Genomic DNA, 27,945 nt, shown 5'->3' with positions numbered 1-27,945 from the left:
ATGCATAGAGGATAATGGGGGAAGAGGTAGAGTCATGCAGCAAGCCAGGCTTTCTTCCTGCAAACTTATCATATGCAGAAGTTCAGGTGATTGACATCATCTTTTGGCCCGGAGGCCTGTTAACATTTTAAGAAACTTATCTTTCTCTAAAGGTGATTATTCCAAAGTCAGGCGCCAGCCTTCCAAAAAGCATTGGACAAAGCGGCATTTTACATTTCTATACACCCATTATATCAATCAATACACTGCCAAGGACACAGTAGGTAAGGAGTATGGAGACTTAGCAGCAAACATTGGCCCAACAAGTGAAAAACCCTTCACCAATACATTTTCTAATCAATCTTTTAACTACTCAAAGGAATCTGTGTTTAGGCAGTTTAGAACATCTCCTGCCTCTCACAGTTGGGAGGCTCTGAACAATCACATGTGGCCGGAAAAACCTATTCAGGCAGGCTAGAGGATTTCCAAAGGAGTTTGTAGGTTGAAACACTGTCACACCCAGGAATTATTAACTGGAGCTGTGAGCTAACTCTTTTTCCAGAGAGAGGTAGTGGGAGACAGCCCCCCGTAAAGTCAGAGGTGTAGGTGAAAGCACAAAGCAGAAAGTAGGCAGACTCTGGTTTTGGGGGTAGATGTTCGAGAATTTCCAGGGGGACTCCTGAGGCTCGATCCCGCCTTTGCGTATGCCGAGCCTCCTTCCTCATGACCTTTGTCATGGGCGGAGTGCCTCACGCTGGCTCTCGGCAGTGATAGGATTCCAGTTGAGCTATTCCAGATCCTGAAAGATGATGCTGTGGAAAGTGCTGCACTCAATATTCAATATGCACTCAATATGCAATATGCCGGCTCCCGGCATCTCCCCCTTTTTTATTTCTTAAAACAGCCAGATGCAGCTCAGTCGCGAGCTTCTGAATGTTCTGCCGAAGAATCCTGACCATACAAGGAAGAATGATTATAAGATTAGACAGAATGTTTTTTCTAGAAATAAAAGTTAGAGAAGGTGTGAAAAAAGTTATTAGCTGCTCCAGCGGCGGTAAAATGCAGTCAAGAGTGTTTCAGGGTCTGGATTTGATTATGAAGTTTCCCTAAGTCCAGGCCAATGTCAGAGCTGTTCCAAACACCTGAGATATGATTTTTGATTTTTTCCCATTCATAATCTGTCTCATGTACCTTTAAAGATGTCACGCATATCCACCGGTAATCAGCCTGGCAAGACAAAGCCATTTTCACTTTTAAAGCCTGTAAATCAGTCCCAATATGCATTATTGCCTCTTCTAAGGCGTCTACTCTCATCTCTAATTTCCTATCTATAGCTTTCTGTGTTGCTAGAGTTAGTGAAACATTTTTAGACATGGTATCAACATATTGGGCAGTATGCACTTGTTGAGTCAATGATATTGCTGCCACAGTAACAGAAGTAATTGCGGTTATTAAAGCCGATATTCCTAAAATAAGTAAGCCCACAAATCGCCGTTGTCGCATTAAATCTCGTAGTTGTTGTAACACGGCAAGACTATAGTTATATCAATAAGTGGTTACATTATAAGATAAGGTGGACGTTGTAACACTTACAAAGGAGCAAACATTATATTGAGGGTTTAAACAAGATGAGAGCATACATTGTTCACAGGTCACTACATTGGGTCCACCAGTTTAAAGTCACATGTACATTAAGTTTTCCAGAATCGTTGGTAAAGAGAAAAACATAAGAAGAGGGTGGACAAGCCAAATCAGAATAAGTAGAATTATTTTCTGGTTGGAGTTCGCGCTGCAGCAGCCCCGTCGGTCCCTCTGGGATCTCGATGTTTATCTTGCCTCCCCTTCTGGCGGGCTCCTCTTTTGTGATCGAAGCAATGGGTGAACTGGATGTCTGGGGGTCTGCAACATGGCGAATCAGCCTGTCTAAATTGAAGAATCTGCATTCTGTGGAAAAAATACACGCACATCCTCGACCGCTAGTTAATAATGGGTCAGGACCCTTCCATTGTCCTGAGAGGGCCTTCCATTTGACTAATGGTTTTGCATTTAATTGCTCCAGGCACCAATGGGAAGCATTGTAGTAATTCCAGCTGAATCAGTATTTAAAATATTTATTACGAAAAGAGCATGTTGCAAGATTTGATGGGGAGAACTATACTTAAACTCCCCTTCTTTTAGTTTTTGAATTTGGATTTTTAATGTTTGATGTATTCTTTTCACAATGGCTTGTCCCTGTGGGTAATAAGGGATGCCTGTATTATGTTTAATTTGAAACTTTATACAAAATTTTTGAAAAGACTTAGAAGTGTAAGCAGGAGCATTGTCAGTTTTCAAAACTTTTGGCAGGCCCAAATATGAAAAACAAGTAAAGAGATGTTGTATCACATCTTTAACTGCCTCTCTGGTACGAGCAGTTGTAATAATAATGTGAGAAAAGGTATCTACAGTTACATGAACAAAGGACAGTTTTCCAAATGAAGAAACATGAGTTACATCTATTTGCCAGAGTACGTTAGGTTTGAGACCATGAGGATTAACTCCCATAGGTAGACTATTATAAACAGTGGGGCAGTGTAAGCAAGAACGCACAATCTCTCGAGCAGTCTCTCTGGGAATTTGGAATTGATATCTTAAAGCAGTAGCGTATTGATGATGAAGTGAGTGAGAGGCTCTGGCCTCCTCAATCACAGCAGCCACTGTATTTCTGGTTAACAAGTCAGCCAAATCATTAAAGGCATTTAAAGGGCCGGGCAATCTGGAATGAGCCCAAATGTGTCCAATGAAAAATATTTTATTTTTTTTCCAAATTTGTTGTTGTAATTTAGTTAACAAATGAAATATGGTGGTTTTATTTTCAGGCAAAACCGCAGTTTCAATGTGTGGAATCAGCCTGACCACATACCGAGAATCAGAGTAAAGATTAAATTCTTCATCTGTAAACATAGCAAAAGCCTCTATGACTGCTGTTATTTCAGCTCTTTTAGCTGAAGTTTTTTGTGTTTTTAAAACTTTTTGGTGATTTTTAGTAACTATGAAGGCTTTACCATTTGATGACCCATCAGTAAAAACTATTTGAACATTTGGAACAGGAGATTGTTTATATCTGATAGAAAAAATAACTGGATGTCTGGATATAAAATTCAACAAAACATGTGAAGGTAAATGATGTAAAAATTTGACCAAAATAGTTTCCTATAACAATCTGCCAATTTTCAAACATTAGAAGAGCATCAAATTGTTCCTTATTATATGGAATTACAATTTTTGATGACTCTTTACCAAATAATTTAATGTTCCACTTTTTTCTTTTAATATCAAAGTAGTTATCAATCTTAGATAAGAAGCCACTATTTTTTTAGCTTGAGCGGGAAGATGGACCCACTCTAGGGAGCCGTTTTGCCATAAAACCAATTTTTTGTCTGGCTTCCCCAATTACACCTATGGGGGTTTTATGGCAAAGGAATTGTCAAGCAGTTGTCAATTTAATTTTTTAATTTTTAAAATTTACATTTTAACAACATAAATTTAGAGATATGTTACTTTAGGTCTAATGTTTAGTTTAAGTCTCTGTATAAATTTAAATAATAAATGTATAACCTCCTTATCTCATTTTAGTATACAGATATACCTAAATGCAAAATGTATTTATATATGTATTTATATATGGCAACAAGTATAAACTTATTGACATATATATAAATCAATATACTTGAATTAATCGTTATAATTAATATATTAATTAATATATATACTACAGCAATACAACATGTACACAGCTAATACCAACCAACACAAACCAATGCACTGCAATAATACATGTCACACATATATAATAATACAGTATATAGAACATATATCACAGTACATCAATCCATACCAATTAATATCAGCCATTCACACATTATATTACTGTAATATATATTCAATTATACAGTATATATATAATATGCATATATAGTATACATATTTATATACAAATTAATTAAGTATAGATCTATAAATAGAATTAGGTATACCTTTATTATATTTTATTTATACCCATACCTAATTAGGCAAACTGTAATTATGTAAATATATTTATATTATGTATTTATAACAACATATAAAGTATTGTTAATTGTATCGTCTGTTGATGACTAAGAAATTGAGAAAACCCTTCTCTGAGTATCTCCTATTTGAGACAGCACGTCCCTCCCCCATAGGGTAAAGGGGAGCATAGGAACTACATAGGGTTGAAAAGTTCCACAGGTATCTTCAAACTGCCAATTTAACATTTTTGAACTTTTAACTACTGTGGGGGCTAGAGGGCAAATGAAACAAAATTTGACCCCTGAAATCTATCAGGGCAACTTGCCAATCATCACTATTTTGTAAAAGACTTGCAGTTGATCCTTATTAAATGGAATTATTATATTTGCTACTTGTTTTCTAAAAAGTTTCACACTTTTTCCCTCTTTTTATAATTAATTGTGCCACCGAGCTGGGATAAGATAAAACTATTTTTTTTGGAGTCACTGGTAGATGGAACCAATGGGCCTTTTTGTCACAAGCACCCTGTAGGTATATGTTTTTTGGCAAGAATAATTTAATCTCATCTTTTAGTAATATTAATCGTAATTAACTGATCATTTAAAGTCTCATCTACTTTAACAAGAGCTGACTCTGTCTCATTTAGTCAACTTTCTCTTAGAACTGGAATTAGGATCGCTTTTTAAGTAATCAAACAAAGGCTTTAAATCTGCAGTAGTCAGTTTTAAATGTGGGTGTATCCAATTACTGTCCCCTAATAACCCCTAATAATTTTTGGAAATTATTTAGAGTTCGTAAACAATCTCTCTGCAGCTTCAAATGGGCATTATCAATTTTCAAAACTTTTGGCACCTAAATATGAGAAGCAAGTAAAGAGGTGTTGTACAACATCTTTATAAGCTTTTTTAATTATCGTTTTGTAAACTAAATCTGGTCTATAGCTTTTTATATGACAAGTAACCATCTAATCTTTGCTTGAATACTTCTAGCAACGGGGAACTCACTACTCTTCAAGGTTTTAAACTCTCTCTCACCTTTTTCTCTACAGCATTCCCACCCCGCATACCACTTTCTCTAATCCCACCAACTCATTTTCAGTAGTATGTGTTGGCCAGGAGCTGGGTCAGTCTTTCCCAGAAATGTTAAGAGACGTCTGTTCTTGCTTCTAATAGCCCTGAGATTTTACTTTTTTGAATTAAAAGATTTTTTAAAGGCCTTGGAGCTGTAATTTCCTGCACCCAAAAGGCTAGATCACTAGATCTAAACGCTCTGTGGCTCTTAGCTTGAGAAGTCAAATTTTTTCCTGTCTGATAAGGTAAAAGCAAAAACTGTGTTATTTTTTTGACTTTTATTAATTTGCAGTTTTAATAGGCTGCGAGATCAAAACTTTAATTTCTCCAATATAATCAGAATCTACTACACCATGTACCACCGAAATTTTTCTTTTCTCTCTTTTTTATTTATTTATTTATTTATTTTTATTTTTTTTTAAGAAAGCGAGCTACACCCTAGCACAAGTCTTACAATGTCCTCAGGTAGGGGGCCAGCCACTCCCATTGGAATTGGAGTAACCAGCTAGTCAAGGGTTAATATTGTTGCTAAATCCCCTTACTGTTTTTCTCTTAGCCTGGGTGAGACCCCCCCGAGGGGGTTTTCTCCAAGGAGCACGCTCTGCATATTGTGCATGCAGTCTTGTTTTAAAAGCTCCACTGTTTAAAAAACTTTTTATCTTTTTCAGGCTTAGGCAACACTTTGAGAGGCTTTGGGGGCAAAGCGGGGAACTCTTGGGCCCTAGAAGGCGCAAACGGAGGCGGCGGCGATGGCCTTAAATCAGAAAGTGGTGGATAAGTTTTTTGTTTTTTAAAGGTTTGTGCAGAGCGGGAGGGAGCTCGCCAGGGCACCTGGTCAAAGCGTCTCTTACTGTCTTTTTCTCTCTCTTCCTGTCTTTCTCACTTTTTTTTCACCCTTCTTTTTTCGCTACCCTTCTTTCCTTCATTTCTTTTTCTTTACCCTCTTCTCTTCTTTAATTTTTTTTTCCTATCTTTTTCTCTGTATCTCCTTTTTTAACTTCCTTTCTCTATCTTGATGTGTTCCCTGATTCCTTCCTTCTTCGTTCCTCTCCTTTTCACTCTTTAGCTCTTTCTCTATCTTTACATCTTTCTCTACTTTCTTTCCTTTTTTACTTTTTTTTTTTTCCTTTTTTCTTTTTTTTGTTTTTATTTTTGCTTGGGTGAGGCCCCCCTGAGGGGTTTTTCTGCAATGAGTGGGCTCTGTATATTGTGTATTCTTTAAAAGCTCCTTTGTTTTAAAAAAAATCTTTTTTATCTTTTTCAGCTTTAGGCAATTGTCTGGGAGACTTTGGATGTAAACTGGGGAATTTTTAGGCCCTGGGAGGTGCAAGTGGAGGTGGGGTAGTTGCCTTAAATCAGAAATTGTTAGATAAATTTTTAAAGGTTTGTGTAGAGGGGGAGGGGGCTCGCCAGGGCGCCCGGCCGCAGCGTCGTGTAAGCCCTCTCCTTCTTCGGGAGGTAGAGCACAGTCTCTCTCCTTTCCTTTGTCAATGGCAGAAAATATGATCTGCGCAGGAGACCCACTACCATCTACCGCTATAGCCTCTCCCATAGGCTATCTCACAGCCTCATGAGGAGGGTCCAGAACATTTTTAATCATATTTATAGGATAAGTTTTTAGTTGTTTTTTACCTTCACCCAAGTATCTAAATTAACAGTAGTCTCTTTATCAGTTTGAAGATTACTTGTATAAAGAGTTGCCATTTTTAGTTTCAGTGTTACCCATGTCAGAAAATTAAGTATAATAGAAGATAAAGCTTTTAGCTTTTAAAAGATCAGGCTTTTCTTTGGCCTTTTAACTTCAGAAACCGTTTTCTCTAAGTCTTCAACACTTTCAACACTTCCCACTCCTCAGCCCTGTCTATCCTACAGGGGGGTCCGCGGCACCCTTGAGTGGGGTCCTAGCCGTCCCGAACATTGGAAGAACAATAGAGCTGATGACCCAGATTGTTCTGGGGGGGGGGGAACAGAAGGCTGATGACCCAAACTGTTCCGAGGGGGGAGCAGTAGAGCTGATGACCCAAACTGCTCCGTGGGGGAACAAGAGAGCTGATGACCCAGTTGTTCCGAGAACGGGGAGCAATAGAGCTGATGACCCTAATTGCAGGGAGCTTACCTTCGAAAGTCCCTGTTCGGGCGCCACCTGCCGGGGACCAGCCCCGGCTGAGCCAGGGTATTCGAAGGAGAGACGGCTAGGCGAGGGTCAGGGAATAACTGCTTAATTACACTTTAATTAAGGATACAAAGAGTAATAGAATAAGGATAGCTCAGTGAGGAAATTCAGTGGAGAAAAGCGGCTGAAATAAGGATAGCTCAGTAGGAAAATTCAGTGGAGAAAAGAAGCTGAGTGGCTTGGTTTACGCGGAAAATCAATATAACCCGTGACACCAGGTTAGCTCTGACCACGGAGGCCACAGGCGCCCTCTCGAATAGCGGAAGGTGCCCCGCCTTAGACACCTTCTTGAGTGGGTCTTAAAAGCCCAGACAAATAAATGGTCGCAGAGGACATCCGCGTTCCAGATGGACGCTCAGCTGGAATTTGGGAGAGAGAGTGACATGGAGAGACCAAGTTTCAGTGAACAAGGCCCACACTTTATTTTCCAAAGTAGTTTTTATACCTTAAGGTATGCATAGAGGATAATGGGGGAAGAGGTGGAGTCATGCAGCAAGCCAGGCTTTCTTCCTGCAAACTTATCATATGCAAAAGTTCAGGTGATTGACATCATCTTTTGGCCCGGAGGCCTGTTAACATTTTAAGAAACTTATCTTTCTCTAAAGGTAATTATTCCAAAGTCAGGCGCCAGCCTTCCAAAAAACATTAGACAAAGCGGCATTTTACATTTCTATACACCCATTATATCAATCAATACACTGCCAAGGACACAGTAGGTAAGGAGTATGGAGACTTAGCAGCAAACATTGGCCCAACAAGTGAAAAACCCTTCACCAATACATTTTCTAATCAATCTTTTAACTACTCAAAGGAATCTGTGTTTAGACAGTTTAGAACATCTCCTGCCTCTCACAGTTGAGAGGCTCTGAACAATCACATGTGGCCGGAAAAACCTATTCAGACAGGCTAGAGGATTTCCAAAAGAGTTTGTAGGTTGAAACACTGTCACACCCAGGAATTATTAACTGGAGCTGTGAGCTAACTCTTTTTCCAGAGAGAGGTAGTGAGAGACAGCCCCCCGTAAAGTCAGAGGTGTAGGTGAAAGCACAAAACAGAAAGTAGGCAGACTCTGGTTTTGGGGGTAGATGTTCGAAAATTTCCAGGGAGACTCCTGAGGCTCGATCCCGCCTTTGTGTATGCCGAGCCTCTTTCCTCATGACCTTTGTCATGGGCGGAGTGCCTCACGCTGGCTCTCGGCAGTGATAGGATTCCAGTTGAGCTATTCCAGATCCTGAAAGATGATGCTGTGGAAAGTGCTGCACTCAATATTCAATATGCACTCAATATACAATATGCCGGCTCCCGGCACACTCTTTTTCCCCAGCAAGAATACCTTGATTCCAGATGTAATGGAGAAAAATGGAAGCAATATATTTTTCCCTAAGGGTAGACTATTCCCTAGAAGCAAATTTTATCATGACTTTCTAAGGTCCCATCATTATCTTGGTGTAAAAAATTTATACGAGCATTTTCTAGATGGCAGCAAACTGCCCCTATTCATCCTTTCTTTGCTGTCATCTAGAAAACACACATATCCATGCAAACAACTGGGGAGAGAGTCTAATTATTTGTATTAGAATAACGTGCATTTCCAAAATCAGGAATGATTGTGTGTCTTGGTGGTCTAGAAGTCCCCAAAATAAAAATATTTTGGAGCAAACAGAAAACACAGAATATCAGTCAGAGTTCTTATTTGCAAGCACCTAATATAAGCATGAGAGTATATTGCATTTAAGGCTACTCTAGGGCTAACAGAAACTAACAGAACAGGAACTCTAGGGCAGCCAGCTAGCGGGGTTTGAAGCTGTGTGTTTGCGCACAGTGCAGTGATCTCACAACATCCAGCCGCAGGAAGAGGTCACATCGCCATCTCTGGAGCAGTGTTCACTTCTGCCACTGCAGACATTCACCAGAAGTGGTTCCACCCCTTCTCTCCGCTTCATCTCATTCGCTTCCTGTCCACAGTAGGGACTGAGCACTTCTGGTTGGCAGACACTAAGTCCTTGGGCTGTATGCTGGCTGGGGACGTGGACAGAAAGAGTATGGAATTTTCAGTTGGGTGCTGAGAGTTGGGCTCTGTTTCGAAAGGGAGGAGATTCCAAAATGAAACAGCCAAAACTAATGAAAAAGCCCTGCTAGTCCTAACATCTAGCTAAGGCTCTTCATCACTGACCTTGGAAACATCAATTGTGTGACTCACAAAATTAAGGAAATTACTATTTGCCAGATTAGATTTTAGCTTAGCCTACCTGAATGGCCAGGTATGGGAACAATCATATGAATGTGCTTAATCTAAAAGCTGCAGGACAGAATTCTCTCACCAGGTATGCTGAACAATTAACAACTGCGTTCAGATACAAATGATTGATATTTTTAGATTAGAAGATAGGAAGGCCAAAGAACTGAAGGCCATCTCATAGCCAATCCTAGAAGCCATGTGAGGACATGCACCGTTATCCCATAGCCTGTTCTGTGTGAGTAGGGGCTGCAGTCAACATCTTCTCGTTTAGAAAATCCATTCTTTTGTTTTTTTCTGGATGATGATGCTTTGCTCGGGACTAATCTTGCTTTCCAGTTATCAAATGAAAAAGACCACCTCAAATGCTGCGTTTAAGTTTGCATTGAGAAAAGCTCCTGTGAGGGGTGGTGGGGTAGCAGTAAGCATAAAGAAATGAATGTGACCGTGAAATCTGTGCAGGATAGAGCTAACCTACTTCAAAGGAACCCAAGAGAGAAATCTAAGTATAATAAAAACCCTTATTAGGCTTCATGAAGTGACTGCCAGTATAATCTGTCTTGCTGGGTCCTTATACATACCCATCCTCTATTCCCAGCAAAAGAAATATGAGGTGAAGGAAGAAATTTATAATGTCGGGAAGGGAGCAGAGTTCTGCTTACATTCCTGAAGAATAATTTGACTTTCCCTCCCACGTAGACGTCAGGGAGAGCAGTTTTCGGGCGTTTTATTGCCACTAAGGATTGAATTCTGTGTTCCGGAATACTGCAGACATCCAGCTTTCTCTTCCTCTGCAGTTTAGGAGGATGTTGAGAATGTGTCCTTAAAGGGAATAACTCGTCATTTATCCAGATGTGTACCTTATAGTCACTTGTGCCTTTGGAGCTGGAGCTCAGATTCCCTGTGGAGTTAAGCTGCTGATGGCTCCTCAGCTGTTTATGCCTCTGCAGCTCCAGACATCCCATCCCCCGCCTCCCCTCCACCCCTTCCCTGCCTCGCACATCCACAGTGCATATCCACTGGAACAGAAACTAGCGACTCCTTTCCCTCTGCTACAAATCTATCACCAAATATAAGCTCTCAATGGAAAAAAAGAAAAACAAAAGCGAAGCCTCCCAAGATTTGCACTAGCGTTTTCATAAGAGCATCTGTTTGTTTTCCTGTGCTGAACGTCATCCTTGTTTTTGTTTGTCCTCAGTTAGGGGCTTGGCTTTGGAGTAAATTGCGGGGACAGTTATATTACTTTCTCATTTCCTTTCTTTCTAAGCCAGTGCTTTGCTTCTGTTTGAAAATGCTTGCACGTATTACGATCAGTGCCAAATTTGGTGTTGTTTTATACTTGAGCCTGACTGTAAACATAGCCCATTTTGGATTGTAATTATAAATATGTATGACAAGCGCACACATACACACGCACTGCTCTCGTCTCGTAGACTTGGCGTATGAACTTTGTGCGATGCACTGCCTTAGGCTGTATGGTGGTGATTTAGTTGTTAAGTTGTCTTGTCTTATGCAACCCCGTGGACTGTAGCCCACCAGGCTCCTCTGTCCATGGAATTCTCCAGGCAAGAATACTGGAGTGGGTAGACATTCCCTTCTCCAGGGGAGCTTCCCAACCCAGGGATCAAACCCAGGTTTCTCACATTGCAGGCAGATCCTTTACTGACTGAGCTGCCCAGGGAACATAATCTGCTAATATTGCAAAAGCAAGTGTGTTCTCCTTCGATGCATGGCCTTATCTTAAGTACTTTCCTGGGGCTAACTGCAGTAAATGGTTTGAATTTATTTAAATTCAAGTTTCTTTTGAAAGAAAACAGCAACATTGACTCCAGTTTGCGTTGGGAGCGCATTAGGTGGGGCACATCCACTCTACATTCTCCTGAGGGTGGTGATTCCACACAGAAGTCAGTTGCATAAGCTTCCTGACTGGACAAAGCTGGGTTTGGATCGCACCACCACCTTTTACAGTGTTTTGACCTTGAGCATATCTCTCTTCTTTGGCCGAAGAATTGATGCTTTTGAACTGTGGTGTTGGAGGAGACTCTTGAGAGGCCCTTGGACTGTGAGGAAATCAAGGCAGTCAATCCTAAAGGAGATCAGTCCTGGGTGTTCATTGGAAGGACTGATGCTAAAGCTGAAATTCCAATACTTTGGCCATCTGATGTGAAGAACTGACTCATTTGAAAAGACCCTGATGCTGGGAAAGATTGAGGGCAGGAGGAGAAGGGGACAACAGAGGATGAGATGGTTGGATGGCATCACTGACTGTATGGACATGGGTTTGAATAAGCTCCAGGAGTTGGTGATGGACAGGGAGGCCTGGCGTGCTGCGATTCATGGGGTTGCAAGAGTCGGACACGACTGATCGACTGAACTGATATCTCTCTTTCACTGTCTGCGGAAGGGAGTAATGTGTATTTTTTCAGATGCCTGACACAAAAGTTTAAATGAGAGAAATGTCTTTAAAGCCTGTCATACAACATGAAAAAAGAGGTCTGCGAAAAGCCAGTTTCTGTGAATTATGCAGGCCAGCTGTGGAACTGATAATTGGAAGACTGGTTTAAAGTCTCTTTGCGAATCAATTAGACCCACTGGTCAGGACCTAAACATCCAGGGAACATTCTTGCTCCCATTTTCGCCTCCTTCAGTTTATTCTCTGGGGTAAGTGATACGGAGAAAGTGAGACTTGATGTATCTCGATTCCAGGGAGAAGTTTAGAAATAAAAATACAGTGATTGTATCGCATTCGATACTCTGAAAGGCGGGGTTCCCTATTTTCTTATCATTTTACCTAAGAATGCCTGTGGCCAGGTGTGTATTCCCCAAAGTTCGAGCCTGTAAAATTCTTCTTTGGATAAAGCCAATAACCCCAACAAAAGACCTAATGATGCTAAAGCCTAGGAGCCCACAACAGACAACTGGCTCAAGATAAATGCCTCTGCAATAAAAGATAAGAGCAGGATAGGATGTAAAATAAATTGTCAGACAATTGAAAAAGAACTCTTGGAAACTGGGACTACAATCGCTGAAAAAAATTAACAGAGGAATTATAGGCTAAAGTTGAGGGAATTTCCCAAAAAGTATGATGAAAATGAAAGAGATAGGCAATAGTGTAGAAAATATTAGTAAATGATATAAGACAATGTAGGAAGTCCCAGACCTAATTACTTGGAATTTCAGAAAGGGAAACCAAAAGAAAATAAATGGAATATTATCAAAGAAAGAAAAAATTCAATAATTTATGCTAGGATTGGAAAACACAGATCTTTACATTAAAAAGACCACCAAGCATGGAGAATAATGGATGGGGGAAAAGGTACATGACCACACAATTTCATGCTTTCAGGCATAATAGTGAGAACCAACAACATCTAAAAAGAAAAGAAGTTTCTTGCAAATGTATCAGATTTAATTATATGTCTTAAGCGCAATGCTGGAAGCTAGGAGACAGAACAAAGGCCTTTCAATTTCTGAAGGAAAAGTATTTTAGAATTATATAGCCAGCCAAAGTATCAGTAAGAGTGCAATAAAAATAAAGATACTTTTGGAAAAGTATGTAAAATTCTAAAAGAAGTTTTTGCTCTCTCTCAGTATTTACCATGATGCGCCATCAAAACAATGAAGTAAATCATGAAAAGAAACAGGGAGTTTAAAAAGAAGAAAAAGAAGTTCTCTATAGGGGCCGGACTAGAAAATTCCAGTGTGAAGTACTCCAAAAAGCAAAACAAAACAAAACAAATGAGCAAGCAAAAAAAGTAGAATTTATAGGTTGTCTGGTGCATTTGAAAATAAGTGGATTAGATGATAGAGCTTTTATAGTTGTCTTTGGGAAGTTTTCACAATGGATACATTAAAAAAAATAAGCAAATGAAGAGATTCAAGCCAATTGTTAATTCTAAGAAAAACAAATTTGTACGTTGTACAATTTGTCATTGTAATAAAAACATATTACAATGTTTGGGTTCAGCAGGGAACGATATTTAATTAGTTATAAATTGTGCAAGTTAATTTTTAATTTAAGTAAGATATTGCTTGAGATGGCAGAATATCCATCCCCATAATGGAAAATGAGTAGAAAATTCCTAAAATGCATATTTTAAGAATTAATTTTTAAGGGTTCTTTTTTTTTTTTAAGAAATAAATAGCTGTAGATATTAAAAGAAACAACTAAAATGTGCTTGTTTCTGAGAAACGAGACTGGTGAGTCAGGAGTGGGTAGACAGAGGATGCTTGTCATAATAAGCTTTGTAATAAAAATTGATATTTTAAACTTTCTGTTGTATTCATTTTAGTGCCTGCAGCTTACACCGTTACTTCTGGAGAGTGAAATTAAAAGTCAAGGAAATTTAACAACTTAGCTAATGTCATTTGGATAGTAAGTGAAATAACCAAATTTAAATCAAATCTGGTGACTCCAAACTTTCATACTCTCAATTTTGACAGTGTCATCAACAATTGTGTGTATGTGTGTGTATGTATGTGTATGTGTGTATGTGTGTGTATGTGTATGTGTGTGTGTGTGTGTGTGTGTGTGTGTATGTATGTATATAGACCCTTTTCCTGAGTCAGTGAGTAATGCAGTGTGAATTCCTTTCAAACAGAGATACATGGGACCAGCTGAACTGGTCAGTGTGTACTTATTAGAGTTTACAGTCTGCTGTGATCTCCTTGAGTATTTTTCTCCAGATGGCTGCATGGCTTTAGGAACCCTCCCCTTCTCAGTCAAGGCAAACCCACTAAAATGAACACAGGTTATCACCTGTTTTAACTAGAAAGAAAACAGTGATGTTTCCAGATGTTCCTTCACCCTGTTCCCTCCGTCATCATCCCGGGACAAGATCCTAGACTGTCCAGGAGGGCTATTGCTCAGTATGACGTTTCGGTTGTTTTAGAAAGGAGGATCTGTGAACAGACTCATACCCAAGTTGATCCAGGAGAGCTGAATTTTATTCCATGCGATTCTCCTCCCTTTATCAAGGTTAGGCCTCAGAGGAAATGGCCTCTGAAAACAAGTGACCCCAGTTAGTACTATGGTAAGGGGTTAGAGAACTTTCCCTGACTGAACCCCAGAGCAGGGAGACACTTGAAAAGTAGATTGTAGTTGCTTTTGGGTGCGTACACTGGCACAACACCTTTGGAGGGTAATTTGGTGTTTATCTCCTGAATTTTAACCCTGTATATCCCCTTGATCAACAGTTTGTATATACCAGCACACTTGAGAAATTATGTATGTTCAAAGATAACTCATTACATTATTTTTTTTTTGGAATAAGGAAAGATAGGAAATAACCTAAATTTCTATCATCAGGAGACTGGTTAAATAAGTTATGACATATTTATATAATGAAATGGTAATTGCTATTACAAAATTATGAGGATAGCCTTTATGAATTCCCTTGAGATTTCCTATAAAACTATGTTTAAAAACTAAACAGACAAAACCAACAGCCAAAATGTGGAACAGTATGTATGGCGTTGATGCTATTTGCATGAAAAGGGTAGAAATTTTATAAATGAATTGGCTTGCATATTATACACTGGAAATTGGGAAGATGAGTAGCTGGGGTAAGAGTGGAGAGGACTTTTCCACAGATGTTTTATGCTGTGAGGTTTGAATTTGCTGCTGTGCCAAAGATGGTGTAGGAAAGAGTCGAGTTGTTTGCTAAGAGACTGTTAAGTTACAAAGTGTTAGAGTCAAGAACAAATGCAACCAAAGAAACATAGGTTTTCAAATCAAACACTATTTCAGTTTATAATAATTTGTAGCTAACAATTTTTTTTACTTTATATTTAAAGATAGATATTGTGAAAAAATTGAAATTCCCTCCTTCCTCCTCAATAGACATTTTGATGAGAGTTTTCTTAATAAATAAAAGGCCTTTAAAAACAATAAAATATTCAGTACAGAACAGAAGCAGCCATTTTTAATTGAAAATATTTAACTAAAGTCTGAAAAATGGATATACTCAAGGAAGCAAAGTAATTATAGGTGAAATACATGGTCGAATATCAGAAAATGCAAATAAGTTTTTACTACAATAAGGCATAAAGTTCAAAATGAAATTATCCATTTTAATTTATGAATGCAAAGCTAAAATTAATATTTCTCACTAAAGTCATTACAAGCCATTAATTCCAGCTCTTGGAATTTTTTTTTAATTTAAATAAGATACTTGGTATATTAGTATGTTCATATAAGGTATTCTTCACAAATCCGCTGCTACAAAGGAATTATTTAGTAGTCTCACATGAAACATACCAGAAATCTTATAAATAGTTGTCTTGGGGTTAGTAATTCTATTGAAATGTTACATACTTAAAAATTAGGCATATTTACAATTTCAGTTTTTATAGCCATGATATGTGGCTTTAGATGTAACTTATATTCAGTATAATCATTATTTAGACAGTCTCTAAAACTCACCAAAGTTTCTCAATGTACCAATTTTTTATCCCTTCTTTCTCCTTTACTATTGATCTGTCCATGGGATTCTCCAGGCAAGAATACTGGAGTGGGTTCCCTTCTCCAGGGGATCTTCCTGACCCAGAAATCGAACCTGGGTCTCCTGCGTTGCAGGCAGATTCTTTACCAACTGAACTACAAGGGAGGGCCTTATTATTGATCATTAATCCATAGTGACCATACTAGCTTCTTTCCAACTTCTTGCCCATACAGATAAAGAAAATAAAAAATGGCACGTGGGGAAAAGAAGCAAGTTGCCGGGGAGGGGAGGCTAAGGAAGAGAGAATGTGTCCATAACCGTGGAGGAGGCTGGTGGAGGTGGGGTACAGGCCAGGGACTCAACACACAAAATGTAAAAACCAGAGCAATTAGAAAAATAAAAACCTCCCAATTGCAAAATGATTCCAAATATAAACATCATGTAATTTACAAGAATTAAAACTGTGAGTTATTGAGGTTTTTTTGTACAGCAAACATTATGAGTTATTTCATATATACATCATCTAATCTGAATTCCCAAATTCTAAACATTTCTATGAAATATTATTGGTTCTGATATTTCAGTTGTATATATATGTAATATTTGTGTATATACCAGAAATATACACACAAGTTATAGGTATCTTCACACATAATACATATACATGTACAAACACATGCGTACATACATGCTTGCCGACCTGGAGATGTGAAATACTTTGCTCACATACTAGAAAGTGGGTAATAGAGCTGGTATTTAAGCTGAGTGTCTGACTCCCGAGTCTTTAATCCTACCCTCTCTTGTCTGTGTTCATTCTGCTTTCCATTTGAGTGAGGTTCTCAGTTGAGTAATGGAAATCAGATTTGAATCATCCATTATCAAACGGATGTCCACCATGATTAACATTTGCAAGGTTCTGGAAGTTTTGAAATGTAAATTACACATAGCATAGCTTCTACCAGAGACACTCCTGTGCTTCCTACTGTTTTAAGTCTCACAGACTCACAGATGACTAATAAAGGCTCTTACCAAGAATTATGGATGAGCAAATGTACCTCATATTTTCCACCATAAAGCTGCACTAATTCATTCAACCAAAATTTATTGAACCCAGGCATTGTGTTGAAAATTGCATCTTATTTATGCTTTTCATAAAGGTGTGCTTAATTGTATAGGCTTCCTAAATACAACAGTATATCAGGAAGACACTGGATAATAAACCAAGGGTACCCAGTGCGATAGAGAAAGAGCTCGACTAGAAACCAGGAGAACTATATTACTTGTGCATTCACTGGCGACCTGTGTTATCTTTAGTCTCTTAAGAACCCAGTCCTTTCATCTATAAAATGAGATGGACTAAAATCTCTGTATTTAAATTAAGAGTTTATTCTGGGCTGTGAGTAAGCACAAATGAGACAGCAGTGTTAGTAGGAAGAAATAAGCAAAACTGTTTAGGTACAAAACTATGAATCTGCCTCTAAAATGATTTCTTAACTTGTTGAGAAAATATGTGAGAGGAGAATCACTGAATGTGCCCTTATGCCATGGTGACCCTTACCACTAGGTGTGTTGATTTAAATAAATAGTAAATAGTAAATAAAATTAAATAAATAATAAATAGTGTGTTGTGGTTTCTAGGAAGTTAAAGTTATGTTTTACGATTAAAAGGTGCCCTAACCTTACTTATGCATCCAGATTCATGGCAGTTCTCTTACCAATTATATATACGTGTGTGTATTATATAATATATATATCAGTTCAGTTCAATTCAGTCACTCAGTCATGTCCGACTCTGTGACCCCATGGACTGCAGCAGGCCAGGCCTCCCTGGCCATCACCAACTCCCAAGGCTTGCTCAAACTCATGTCCATCGAGTTGGTGATGCCATCCAACCATCTCATCCTCTGTCATCCCCTTCTCCTGCCTTCAGTCTTTCCCAGCATCAGGTTCTTCTCCAGTGAGTCAGTTTTTTGTATCAGGTGGCCAAAGTATTGGAGCTTCAGCTTCAGCATCAGTCTCTCCAATGAACATTCAAGTCTGACTTCCTTTATGATTATATATATACTCATTTTTCTCTGAGTATTCAACAACAACATATATATTAATATATACTCATCTTTCTTTGACTATTAAGACACAGTAGGTGCTTTTGTATTTTTATTCCCTTTCACCTTAAAGGTAGTTGTTACTGGTCCTATATCACATTTGAGAAAACAGACTTGGAGGGGAAAGAGTTACCTAAGTTCAAGTAAGTTGGGGAGCTAGGATCTATAACCAGAACCAATTCCAAAGTAATGTCATAGAAACAGTTTGTTCAGGAGGAAAAGTAACTTTTATTGCTATAAATAAGATTTGATTATATATATTTGGTGGCATGGGAGTACTTTGTTAGTGGGGCTCAGTCCCTGTTACAGGCAGATTCCCCCCCACCATCCCATCAAAAGAAAATGAAATGTATCAAATTTCTCAAGAATTTAGTCCCATGCAAACCAATCATTGCTTTCACAGTTGATTTTGACTTTTTAGTGAAATAGAAAGAAATACAGACAGATTTAGAAGCAAATGCAGCCTGCCTTATCAAATCCTCAGAAGTGAAATGGAGAGAAGAGTAAGGAGCATGTGGAGGAAGTAAAAAGTGAAAGACAACTTGACTTTCCATTTTAAAAGAAGGATTCAGGCTGAGAGGTTCCATTCCTGAGCTCCTAGTATTTCAAATGGTATCTTCAGTCTCCTGATCGTTTCTAGTTTCAACGTCTGTTTGAAGAATCCCTGGTCCACGTTTTTAACAAGTACTGGTTGCTGCTGCAGGGTATCACGTAGAGTAATTTCACCCATGGCAAAATGTCTTTCTCCATCTCATTCTGTTTTTTATGGTGGAGTGCAGAGAAGCAGATGGTGGAATGTGCAGTGTTTGTAACATCACTACGACTTCTGGGACCCCATGTGCACAGTTTAATCCGTCTCCTCTTCAGTTTGTTCATCTGTGTGTTAATGAAGGTGGTGATTTTCACCTAAGGAGATCTTGCAAATATCCATGAGGTAAGTGTGCAAAACAGTTAGCCCAGTACTTAGAAAAGACCGTGGCTCTTGAATCTGACGGTCATGTTTTAGCATGTCCCATAGTGAATTGTGTCTTCTGTTTGATGTGTGTGTTTATGACATCTTTTCTGGGGGGGGGGGGGAAACATACTATATTATCTTCATTGGGTCAAAGCTGGTGGCAGTTAAGAGGGGCAGTATTGCAGAAAATTCTCAATAAGTAATCAATACTTAGCTGATGATCAGGCACAGCTACTTCTTCTTTCACTTCCATTACAGAGAAAAAGAAAAATAACTTTGTAAAAGAACTTTGCACAACTAACAGAATATTGGTGATTTCCATGCAACTCTCACTGATGAATGTTTCAACTGTTGTATTTATTCTAAATATGTACTGTTCTTTGCTATATAACCTCAGAACTTTTATTAAAATTCATTTAAGAAATTTTACCATTTTTTTAGTTATTTAGGCACATATTAAAAGGGTAGATTTCTAGACATCCTTCTACGTTAGGCAGACATTATTGGTCTGACATAGCCATAAATATAAGTTAAATTGAGAAGATTACTTTCCAATATATTGGGTGGGCCTTTTTAGTTATAATGGATAGTTTAACTTTAGACTTAGCATTTTTATGTGATTTTGTTTGAGACTCAAAATGAAACTACTAAGAATCACATAGTCTGGATTTCTTTAGCAGCAAATAAAATACAATGCTTTAATCCATAAGTAGCTGAATTAAAGTAATTTCTTGATTACTTCAAACTGGGCCAGATGTAACACAAAACCAAGTTACAATTGATTTCTCAAGAAAATTGAGATTTTGAATGAAAAATAAAATTTGTGTTTCATCGTATTTTTTTCATATATCCAATATACCACTTCACCAAATTCATTTTTTACACAAAATCAGTATTTAGAAAATTAGTTCATTGTATATGTAACAAATTCAGCTATCAAAGGGAGGTAGCAAAGAATTGGCATTGACTACAAAGCCTTCAAACTAGAGCCTAATTTGGGGAGGAATAAATTGAGTCTTTTATCTATTTTTAAACTTTTCATAGTTCAAAATCATCAGGTGAATGATTTTATTTTATTTATTTATTTTTTTAATTTTATTTTATTTTTAAACTTTACATAATTGTATTAGTTTTGCGAAATATCAAAATGAATCCACCACAGGTATACATGTGTTCCCCACCCTGAACCCTCCTCCCTCCTCCCTCCCCATTCCATCCCTCTGGGTCGTCCCAGTGCACCAGCCCCAAGCATCCAGTATCGTGCATCGAACCTGGACTGGCAACTCGTTTCATACATGATATTTTACATGTTTCAATGCCATTCTCCCAAATCTTCCCACCCTCTCCCTCTCCCACAGTCCATAAGACTGTTCTATACATCAGTGTCTCTTTTGCTGTCTCGTACACAGGGTTATTGTTACCATCTTTCTAAATTCCATATATATGCGTTAGCATACTGTATTGCTGTTTTTCTTTCTGGCTTACTTCACTCTGTATAATAGGCTCCAGTTTCATCCACCTCATTAGAACTGATTCAAATGTATTCTTTTAAATGGCTGAGTAATACTCCATTGTGTATATGTACCACAGATTTCTTATCCATTCATCTGCTGATGGACATCTAGGTTGCTTCCATGTCCTAGCTATTATAAACAGTGCTGCGATGAACACTGGGGGTACACGTGTCTCTTTCCCTTCTGGTTTCCTCAGTGTGTATGCCCAGCAGAGGGATTGCTGGATCAAAAGGCGGTTCTATTTCCAGTTTTTTAAGGAATCTCCACACTGTTCTCCATAGTGGCTGTACTAGTTTGCATTCCCACCAACAGTGTAAGAGGGTTCCCTTTTCTCCACACCCTCTCCAGCATTTATTACTTGTAGACTTTTGGATCGCAGCCATTCTGACTGGTGTGAAATGGTTTTGATTTGCATTTCTCTGATAATGAGTGATGTTGAGCATCTTTTCATGTGTTTGTTAGCCATCTGTATGTCTTCTTTGAAGAAATGTCTATTGAGTTCTTTGGCCCATTTTTTGATTGGGTCATTTACTTTTCTGGAGTTAAGCTGTAGGAGTTGCTTGTATATTTTTGAGATTAGTTGTTTGTCAGTTGCTTCATTTGCTATTATCTTCTCCCATTCTGAAGGCTGTCTTTTCACCTTGCTAATAGTTTCCTTTGATGTGCAGAAGCTTTTAAGGTTAATTAGGTCCCATTTGTTTATTTTTGCTTTTATTTCCAATATTCTGGGAGGTGGGTCATAGAGGATCCTGCTGTGATGTATGTCAGAGAGTGTTTTGCCTATGTTCTCCTCTAGGAGTTTTATAGTTTCTGGTCTTATGTTTAGATCTTTAATCCATTTTGAGTTTATTTTTGTGTATGGTGTTAGAAAGTGTTCTAGTTTCATTCTTTTACAAGTGGTTGACCAGATTTCCCAAATAGGGACCAAAAGAAAGTAGGAGTAGCAATACTCATATCAGATAAAATAGACTTTAAAACAAAGGCTGTGAAAAGAGACAAAGAAGGTCACTACATAATGATCAAAGGATCAATCCAAGAAGAAGATATAACAATTATAAATATATATGCACCCAACACGGGAGCACCGCAGTATGTAAGACAAATGCTAACAAGTATGAAAGGAGAAATTAACAATAACACAATAATAGTGGGAGACTTTAATACCCTACTCACACCTATGGATAGATCAACTAAACAGAAAATTAACAAGGAAACACAAACTTTAAACGATACAATAGACCAGTTAGACCTAATTGATATCTATAGGACATTTCATCCCAAAACAATGAATTTCACCTTTTTCTCAGGCGCACATGGAACCTTCCCCAGGATAGATCACATCCTGGGCCATAAAGCTAGCATTGGTAAATTCAAAAAAATAGAAATCATTCCAAGCATCTTTTCTGACCACAATGCAGTAAGATTAGATCTCAATTACAGGAGAAAAACTATTAAAAAATCCAACATATGGAGGCTGAACAACACGTTGCTGAATAACCAACAAATCACAGAAGAAATCAAAAAAGAAATCAAAATTTGCATAGAAATGAATGAAAATGAAAACACAACAACCCAAAACCTGTGGGACATGGTAAAAGCAGTCCTAAGGGGAAAGTTCATAGCAATACAGGCACACCTCAAGAAACAAGAAAAAAGTCAAATAAATAACCTAACTCTACACCTAAAGCAACTAGAAAAGGAAGAAATGAAGAACCCCAGGGTTAGTAGAAGGAAAGAAATCTTAAAACTTAGAGCAGAAATAAATGCAAAAGAAACAAAAGAGACCATAGCAAAAATCAACAAAACCAAAAGCTGGTTCTTTGAAAGGATAAATAAAATTGACAAACCATTAGCCAGACTCATCAAGAAACAAAGGGAGAAAAATCAAATCAATAAAATTAGAAATGAAAATGGAGAGATCACAACAGACAACACAGAAATACAAAGGATCATAAGAGACTACTATCAACAATTATATGGCAATAAAATGGACAACGTGGAAGAAATGGACAAATTCTTAGAAAAGTACAACTTTCTAAAACTCGACCAGGAAGAAATAGAAAATCTTAACAGACCCATCACAAGCATGGAAATTGAAACTGTAATCAAAAATCTTCCTGCAAACAAAAGCCCAGGTCCAGACGGCTTCACAGCTGAATTCTACCAAAAATTTAGAGAAGAGCTAACACCTATCCTGCTCAAACTCTTCCAAAAAATTGCAGAGGAAGGTAAACTTCCAAACTCATTCTATGAGGCCACCATCACCCTAATACCGAAACCTGACAAAGATCCCACAAAAAAAGAAAACTACATGCCAGTATCACTGATGAACATAGATGCAAAAATCCTTAACAAAATTCTAGCAATCAGAATCCAACAACACATTAAAAAGATCATACACCATGACCAAGTGGGCTTTATCCCAGGGATGCAAGGATTCTTCAATATCTGCAAATCAATCAGTGTAATACACCACATTAACAAATTGAAAAATAAAAACCCATATGATTATCTCAATAGATGCAGAGAAAGCCTTGAAAAATTCAACATCCATTTATGATAAAAACTCTCCAGAAAGCAGGAATAGAAGGAACATACCTCAACATAATAAAAGCTATATATGACAAACCCACAGCAAACATTATCCTCAATGGTGAAAAATTGAAAGCATTTCCTCTAAAGTCAGGAACAAGACAAGGGTGCCCACTTTCACCATTACTATTCAACATAGTTTTGGAAGTTTTGGCCACAGCAATCAGAGCAGAAAAAGAAAGAAAAGGAATCCAAATTGGAAAAGAAGAAGTAAAACTCTCACTATTTGCAGATGACATGATCCTCTACATAGAAAACCCTAACAACTCCACCAGAAAATTACTAGAACTAATCAATGACTATAGTAAAGTTGCAGGATATAAAATCAACACCCAGAAATCCCTTGCATTCCTGTACAATAATAATGAGAAAACAGAAAGAGAAATTAAGGAAACAATTCCATTCACCATTGCAACGGAAAGAATAAAATACTTAGGGATATATCTACCTAAAGAAACTAAAGACCTATATATAGAAAACTATAAAACACTGGTGAAAGAAATCAAAGAGGACACTAACAGATGGAGAAATACACCATGTTCATGGATTGGAAGAATCAATATAGTGAAAATGAGTATACTACCCAAAGCAATCTATAGATTCAATGCAATCCCTATCAAGCTACCAACAGTATTCTTCACAGAGCTAGAACAAATAATTTCACAATTTGTATGGAAATACAAAAAACCTCGAATAGCCAAAGCGATTTTGAGAAAGAAGAATGGAACTGGAGGAATCAACCTACCTGACTTCAGGGTCTACTACAAAGCCACAGTTATCAAGACAGTATGGTACTGGCACAAAGACAGAAATATAGATCAATGGAACAAAATAGAAAGCCCAGAGATAAATCCATGCACATATGGACACCTTATCTTTGAATGATTTTAAATAATGTGAATTATTTATGAATCTCAACACATCTCCCATCATTTCTTTTTTATGCAAATATATTATACTGAGTTGTCCATAAGATTTTATTTTGCTTCACTTGTTTATATACAGACTTGAGGAACATTTACCATCCATGTATTAATGTGTGTGTCCTCAGTTGCTCAGTCATGTCTGACTCTTTGCGACCCTGTGGACTGTAGCCTGCCAGGTTCCTCTGTCCGTAGGATTTTCTACAGTGTGCTAAAAACTATGTCTGGAAGTAAGGATAAAAAAAGATAGTACAGTCTGTCTTCAATTTATCCACAAAATAAAGGAACCGCTAGAGTATTATGGCTTGATTTTTTTTTTAAGAAACATACATTTTTACTAAATCTTTTTCAGACTTTGTTTATGTTTGTTTTATTCATATACCACTTTTTTTTAATTTTCAAATTTGTGAACTACATCACAAATCATCTAACAAGGCCTAACATTCATATGAAATATTTGAGAATAAGTTACACAGTATAAATGGATTTCAGATACTTGCCTTTCCTAATGTTCCACTGTTAGTTGGTTGCTGCACTTGTTGACTTTGAAAAAATTCTGTTACTAAGAAAAAGGGACCTCTGCTTCATGGGAGACAGAAGACGAGCTCTTCATTTTACTGATTCTGATCTCAAAAGCCAAGTGCATGTGGATGCCACTCTTATGATACAAGCTGTATAGAAAGTCAGAAGAGAAATACGTCCTGGGGTACTTTGTTGATCTGCTAAGGGCAGCCATAACAGAGGACCACAAATGAGGCAGTGGGTGGCTCAGCTGGTAAAGAATCTGCCTGCAATGTGGGAGACCCATGTTCGATCCCTGGGTCAGGAAGATCTCTTGGAGAAGGGCATGGCAACCCACTCCAGTATTCTTGCCTAGAGAATTCCATGGACAGAGGAGCCTGGTGGGCTACAGTCCATGGAGTCGCTAAGAGTCAGACACGACTGAACAACTAACACTTTGAAACAACAAGTGGCTTCCCAGGTGGCACTATTGGTAAAGAATCTGCCTGCGAGTGCAGGAGACACAAGAGATGGGATTCGATCCATGGGTTGGGAAGATACCTTGCAGTAGGGAATGACAACCCACTCCAGTATTCTTGCCTGGGAAATCTCATTGCCTGAGGAGCCTGGCGGGCTGCAGTCCAGGTGGTCGCAAAGAGTTGGACTCGACTGAGCAACTGGGCACTCAAACAATAGCCTAGAGCCTGCCAGTCTGTGATCAAGGGTGGTTCCTTCTGAAGCTGTGAGGGTGAATGTGTTCCAGGCCTCTCCCTCGCTTCTGGGGGTTGCTGGAAAGTTCTGGCATCCCTTGATCTCTGCATCACCCCAGTCTCTGCCTTCATCTTCCGACCACTGTTTGGTGTGTGTGTGTCCAAATTCCCCTTTTGATAAGGACAGCAGTCATGTTGGATTAGGGACCACCCTAATGCTCTCATCTTTACTTGACTATTTGCATTTGTAATGGTCCTATTTCCACGTGAGGGACGTTCTGAGGTACTTGTGATGAGGTTGTCAGCATATGAATTTTGGGGAACTCTATGGGAAATAGATGGGGAAACAGGGGAAACTGTTCCAGACTTTATTTTTGGGGGCTCCAAAATCACTGCAGATAGTGATTACAGCCATGAAATTAAAAGACACTTACTCCTTGGAAGAAAAGTTATGACCAACCTAGATAGCATATTCAAAAGCAGAGACATTACTTTGCCAACAAAGGTCCGTCTAGTCAAGGCTATGGTTTTTCCAGTGGTCATGTATGAATGTGAGGGTTGGACTGTGAAGAAGGCTGAGTGCCAAAGAATTGATGCTTTTGAACTGTGGTGTTGGAGAAGACTCTTGAGAGTCCCTTGGACTGCAAGAAGATCCAACCAGTCCATCCTAAAGGATATCAGTCCTGGGTGTTCTTTGGAAGGAATGATGCTAAAGCTGAAACTCCAATACTTTGGCCACCTCATGGGAAGAGTTGACTCACTGTAAAAGACTCTGATGCTGGCAGGGATTGGAGGCAGGAGGAGAAGGGGATGACAGAGGATAAGATGGCTGGATGGAATCACGGACTCAATGGACGTGAGTCTGAGTGAACTCTGGGAGCTGGTGATGGACAGGGAGGCCTGGCGTGCTGTGATTCATGGGGTCGCAAAGAGTTGGACACGACTGAGCAACTGAACTGAACAGAACTGATTCAGCTCACTACAGACAATGAACTCTTGGCTCAGATTTACGTAAAACGAAGTTGATTTTCCAAGTCTCTGCAAGAATGCACGAGTGCATTTTTACCAGCGTCTTGTTGGTGTACCTTCTTCATGACTGTTAGTAATTTTCCACAAGTGTGAATAATTAAACTTTACCTCTCCCTGTCTCTTCATCCTCTCCACTGCAGCATTTGATCGTTTGCTTAAGACACTGTTCCGAGTGGCATCCGTCACCTCTCCTCCCATCCCTCAAAGTGTTTGTTCTGATCGTGTTTGGTAGACTAGTCGAAAGCATTATTTTCCTCATGACTACTCCTCCCGACTCGGAGTCTGTACCATTCCTCACTATGTAGTTTCTATTTCCTAAATTTTAAGATGAGCACTCTGAGTGTAAACAGTTGATCTGCTCCACTTAATCAAAACATCTTTAATTTTGAATGCTTTCTTTAGTTCAGATCACTCACTAATTCCCCAGGAGACAATGCAAAAACCACTTCAGCTTCTCAGAACAAACACACTTCAAAGTTATCATTCAGAATGTCCTATATTGAATTCTCCCTGGGGAAGTCAAGTCTTGGAAACCTTTAGATGCTGTTGGACCTGTGAACAGCACATGGAGAATATGATAGTCTCTAATTTACATCCCTTCACTCCTAGTGAAGCCCCATATCTCTTTTTCTTGCACTGTGAGTGTTCTCACCGAGACTTTGATTGCATTAATCCTTAAAGTGTAATAGAATGGGCTGAGCATGGACTTGAGATCACAGCAGAGCTGACTTTGCATGGCAGTTTAGTTTTTCCTTTGTTCTTAGCTCTGAATTCCTAAGCTCCCCTATGTAACTCCCCTATGCCCGTGTTCTTAGCTCTGAATTCCTAAGCTCCCCTATGTAACTCCCCTATGCCCGTGTTCTTCATCTGTAAACTCAGGATAGTAAGACCTGCTTTGAAGACTCACCACAGTAAATCAGGTAACACAACAGTAAAAGGCCGCTATGCTTCGTTCCTCTCTTCAACTTGCTTTTCCATATTTTTCACCAACTTATACCCACTCGAATGCCCAATTTAAATACTAATCGCTTCCGAAAAGGTAAAAGTCCAGACTTAGTTATGTCTATGGGGAGCTATATTGTTTAATTACCAAAATGATAGCATACATACAGTGCTTCATGAGATGTGACCTTTGACAGTGTCTTCAACTTGCAAAAAGGAATGGAGGCAAATGAAACCAAAGGGCAGGCCTGGAGTGTTTTCACAGTTGCCATGACTTAGTCACTTACATGTATCAAGAATCTGAAAACTTTTTCTAGAAGGAAAGATATTTTTCTTCCCCACTACTATTGCATTCCCAGATTTACATGGAGAAGTCAAACATCACAAAAATAAATCCAGCTTTGAAAATATTTGTCATGATTTTCTGATGTCATATTTTAAAATTAAATCTTCTGATATTATTATTTTTCATGTTCTAAGGTAGACTCAAAGGACCACCCCTTGAATTTCCGTTTTGGCCAAAGTCCGTAAGACCGAGGTATATTCCCTTTAATTGTCAGCCTAGCATCAAGGTGGTTTTAGTTTCATTTATTAGAAAGCTGAGAAAAAAAAATTCGACTCCAGTGTGATTCTTCATTTATGTGGGACCCCGAAACAAAGGACTTCCTGGTGGCTTAGATGGTAAAGCATCTGTCTACAATGCAGGAGACCTGGGTTCGATCCCTGGGTCGGGAAGATCCCCTG

General features: G+C 38.6%; 1 protein-coding gene across 2 annotated transcripts in view; it reads left to right on the top strand.

Moving 5' to 3' along the window:
- The window catches only part of NALF1 (NALCN channel auxiliary factor 1), a 614,124-nt gene that overhangs the window by 156,226 nt on the left and 429,953 nt on the right, over positions 1–27,945 (top strand). The window contains exon 2 of one of the 2 annotated variants that reach the window (XR_008701154.1): positions 18,815–18,969. The exons of the other annotated variant lie outside the window; for it this stretch is intronic. The gene's annotated coding sequence lies outside the window, so the exon portion shown is untranslated. The remainder of the gene's footprint in view (positions 1–18,814; positions 18,970–27,945) is intronic. 2 annotated transcript variants of the gene reach the window in all.

The sequence above is a fragment of the Bubalus kerabau genome, chromosome 12, assembly GCF_029407905.1.
Source record: "Bubalus kerabau isolate K-KA32 ecotype Philippines breed swamp buffalo chromosome 12, PCC_UOA_SB_1v2, whole genome shotgun sequence".
NCBI classification, from domain to species: domain Eukaryota; kingdom Metazoa; phylum Chordata; class Mammalia; order Artiodactyla; family Bovidae; genus Bubalus; species Bubalus kerabau.
The sequence above is the reverse complement of the archived record's forward strand: the minus strand, read 5'-3'. Positions and strand labels throughout refer to the sequence as shown.